This window comes from Pararge aegeria, chromosome 3 (assembly GCF_905163445.1).
Source record: "Pararge aegeria chromosome 3, ilParAegt1.1, whole genome shotgun sequence".
Taxonomy (NCBI): Eukaryota; Metazoa; Arthropoda; class Insecta; order Lepidoptera; family Nymphalidae; genus Pararge; species Pararge aegeria.
The window spans coordinates 213,461-218,324 of NC_053182.1; positions in this window are offsets into that span (position 1 = coordinate 213,461).

The following is a 4,864-nucleotide window of genomic DNA, read 5'->3' on the forward strand; positions in this document are numbered from 1 at the left end:
CAGTATTTGGTAATTCCGTTACACGTTGTTCAAAAAAAAATTCAAAAATCGTTTATTTCAAGTAGGCCTAATATAAGCACTTTCGAAACGTCAAGTCTGTCTGTGTCTAGTGACTCTACCACCGGTTCGGAAGGCAGATTCTACCGAGAAGAAGCCGGCAAGTAACTCAGCAGTTGCTCTTTTCAAATATCAACAATTTACATTTTACAATTTAAAATTCATTTTTCTATCTGGTGAGAGATGAAAGCGGAGCCGGATGCCTCCGAGCAACCTTGTCATTAAGAAATTCGTCAATTTTATAATAACATCGCTGTAATAATTGTGTGAAAGAATGTGTTTAAACTTATGCATTGGTAGGTCCAAAATTACCTTAGGAATAATATTATAAAAGCGTATACTCCCACAAATGACTTCTGCACCTTTCGCAGACGATATGCAGATGTCACTAATTAATGACCATTTCTTGTAAGTCGACTGTTTATATCCACTTTTTGTTTATAAAGACCAATATGTTGTCTTACAAATACTATATTGATATAAATATATTGTGAGACTACCGTAAGGATACCTATTTCTTTAAATTTTTCACGGAGGGATTCACGTGATTTAAGTTTATATATTGACCGTACAGCTCTTTTCTGCAATATGAATATACCTCTATCAGTTTTAAAAATTAGAGATGTATCATCTGCAAACAGTACAATGTCACAGGTTTCACTGACATGGTGTGGTAGATCATTTATATACACCAAAAATAGAAAGGAACCCAAAATTGAACCCTGTGGGACACCCATTGACGTAGCCGACCCCTGCGACTTAATGTCTTTTATGCAAACCCTTTGGGTTCTGTCACTGAGATAAGAGGCAACCAAATTTAGTGCAACGTTTTTGATACCATAGTGGGCTAGTTTAAGAATCAAGGTTTTATGATCAACACAATCGAATACTTTGGATAGATCACAAAAAACACCAAACACCAATGGCATTCTGCGAATGTTCCCAGGCATCGTAAACAATTTTAAAAGTTTAGCGCCTGCATCCGTATAATCCATGCATCCGTCTGCGCCTGTTCCGGCTGTAAATGAATACCCCCCCCCCCCCCCCCTCATTTATGTTTGTTGATATATGTTGAATGAGGTAACGTCGCTATCTTTCATACGTGTCCTTAAATAGGTATCATAGGTTTGTATATTTGGCACTACCAGTACGATTTAAAACAGTCATTACGTTGGGTATCTTATTTATTGGGAAAGGTTAAAGGAGACGTACGATGTAATGTAGCAGTGCGATGCGTCCCGTAATTTGCGCGGAAGACGCAGCAGGGCACAGCTAGTACTAACTATGTCAGTAATCGAAGTACTTTGGAAGATTTCCAGTGACCGATTGCTCCTTGACCGCCCCGTGGCCCAGCAGGTGCGGCGGATGTGCAGCGACCGCGGCGCGCACTCGCCGCGATAACGTATCAGCCATCGCAACATCGGTGATTATCCGTCGCCAATCATTATAATCATCGTATATTTTCCTCGCCAATAAATAGCGGCGATAGTCTGGTGGCTAAGGCTTCAGCTGTCCTTTCGGAGCGACCGAGTTCGAGCCTCGCCACGCACATAACTTTTCAGAGCTATGTGCGTTTTTAATATAAGGACGCGTTTCCGATATTGATAGTTGTTAAAACGCACTACCACTTATGCACCTATACAATAATACAGTTCAGTTGCGTTAAAATGCAGAATGATTGATTCATTTAGAAATGATTCTTAAAAAACATCATAACTAAGTACTTAAAATATCTATTATATATTACTTTTCAATACCTAAAATTTTTTCAATACGCAATATTTTCATAATAATATAATCTTTATTTAACAAAACATAAGTATCTAATTATAAACAAAAAGTCGATATGAACAGTCGACTTACTAGAAACGGACAAAACAGAAAAATTCTAAAGATTGTTAAACTGTAAAATGATGTTAGAAAAGAGCAATCTGCTGAGTTTCTCTCCGGCTCATCTCAGTGGAATCAGCCTTCCGAACCCGTGGTAAAGTCACTACAAAAATAATTTGACTTGACGTTTCAAAAGTGCTTAGGTATAAACTAGGCCTACTTGAAAAAAAATTAATTTTGAATTTTAATTTGAATTCGAATATATTTGTCATTTTATCATGGTGTCTTGGAAATTGCACATCAATAAAATGTTTTTTTAGACTAAGGATCTGATTATGAAAGGAACATTTGGCCAGGAATACTTGGCAATGATCCTGATTTTGATAGCACGCCTATTGAAGAGATCGGTGTAGAAAGTTCATGTCATTTTCCATAGCGTAGGTGACATGCATACCAAGTTTCACAGTTGTCCACCCGCGGCTTAGCTCGGAAACAATTTTAAATTTTTCCTCGAGAACTAATAAAGTAATCGGGATAAAAGGTAGCCTATTGCATGAATGCCAAATTGTATCCACATCCGTTCAGCAGTTTTTGCGTGATTAAGTTCCAAACATCCAATCATCCTCATTTTCACATTTATAATATTAGTAGGATTAAATATAATCATTTTCAGAAAGTAGTCAATTGCAGCGGTCAGATCGGGCACCCATCTATTCTATTGATGTTTAGCTATTTTATTTGGTTTAATTTGGCAAGAAAGCTAGCCCGAAAACTCCCATATTTAAACAAATTTGTATAAAATAAAAACACACCCTCCTCACTTGCTTTAACGGTGAAGGAAAACAGTGAGGCAACCTACATGCCTGATGCTCAGGCATCATTTTCCATAATTTTCTCATGGGCGTGTTATCAATCAGTACTTGAGCAGCGTGACTACGGCCTAAACCCTGCTGGTTTGAGCTGCCCCAGTCGATATGAGAACTATTACAGATAAAGGACTGTGCTGGCAGACATACCGATTTCTAATAATATTTTTCGGTTTGAAAAGGTCTTTTACCTTCTTTTCATATTGCTATACTTACTTCTAAATTGCTATGGAAATTTCCTTTTGAAAAGTGTCATTTGGTCAAGTGAAATTGATGATGAAGACCACGGATGGCCACCTGAACCACATAATTAATAAGAACTAAAAGTAAAAAAGTTTAAAAAAAGTCTATTTGACTACCTAAGTGACCGATGAGTTCATAATGTCTACAAGTCGCGGGCAGCCGGGCAAACCCGCATGCGTGGCTAGTGCGCAAGCGCTGCGGCCACATCCGCCGATAGCAGATCTGATAATCTGTAATTACGGAAAATCCGATTTGAATCAATCAATTATTCTTTGCGACTTGTGTGGAGATTAGGCTTATGTCACGTTGCGCGACAGCTCGCTCGTGCAGCGACCGCGGGTGGGCAGGCACCGGTAGTACCTCCTATTTGTTATTCTGGAAAGCAGTCCCCCGCGGATTCGTCCACCTACGTACAATTTTTGTTAAGTAAGTTCGTCCCATACAATCTTTCATTATACGACCCACCGCGTAACAAAGTCCGTTGCGTATATATATATATACGCAACGGACTATTATGCCTAAGCTCACAAATACTAGTAGCATGTTATGAATGGTGGCGCGGGCGTGGCGTCGCCTATGCCTGCAGTGGTCGTGTTCTACTGGCCTCTATTATTATTTATTATTAGATATTACTACCAATAGAGGTCAGTGTTGTTTACGCACTGCTTAGTCTAGGTATCGTTTGCCTTCCAGAATCTTATCAATAAGAATAAAAACACTACGTCCTATGTATTAATTATTTATCCTAAAATAATGTATTAATCCTAACTAATATTAAAAATGCGAAAATGTGTTTGTTTGTTTGTTTATTTGTCCTCCTTCACGTCCTAGCTAGTCATAGAGCTTCCACCATTTCCATCCTCTTGAGCCGGCCGCAGACCGCAGTGCTGGTGTGGACTAGCAGAGGAGTTTCTGTGCGATTTATCAAAAGTCGAACGTGGACGAAGTTGCGAGGGATTGATTTATTTGTTTTACTGCTTCAAAAACATTGAATCAAATCTTATCTTAATTTTATCGGCACTAATATTATAAAGAGAAACATGAATTGGTTTGTAATATTGGATACTCGATGAATGGTTTCAATAATTCTTTAACTCTTAGAAAGCTATTTAATCCAGAAGTAAAAGGCAATTTTTAATTTCAGTAACCGATTTAAATATATTTCCCTAAAATGAAAACCCTAAAAAGACATCCAAAAATCGATAAAATTTAAATTATCGTAAAACTGGCCGTCAACGAGCCAGGCAACGTGTACGTTATCCTGCGCGACTATACATTGCATTTTGTTAATGATGAACTGGGCTGAACCAAAGTCTACTCTAGACTTTTGTTTGAACAACTTATGATTTAACAAAACTAAATATAATAAAGCTATGTTAGCAATTGGATTTGTGAATTCCGTTGTGTTTTTATCGCTAGAAAGCTCAAATACCGGCTGTTTTAGCCCTTTTTGTTATTTTATGTGTTTTCTGTAGGTACAAATTGAGTGCAACTTGGAAGCAAATACTCATTTACAATAGTTATTTATTCAAATATATCATCATCATATCAACCGATTAATGTCCACTGCTGGTACCTGGCTTTAGGTAGTTCCAAATACCACCACTTGGGTCCAGCTGCTCCCTATTATATATCCACCTCGTCGGGGGTCTACCAACGCTGCGTTTACCGGTGCGAGGATGCCATTACAGCACCTTGGGACTCCAACGTCCATCGGTTCTCCGAGCTATGTGCCCTGCCCCTTGCTTGATCCGCGGCTCGTTGAGCTATTACGGTAACTCTGGTTCTTCTACGGATCTCCTCATTTCTGATTTGATCACGTAGAGATACTCTTAGCATAGCTCTCCGCATCGCCCGCTGTGTGACTC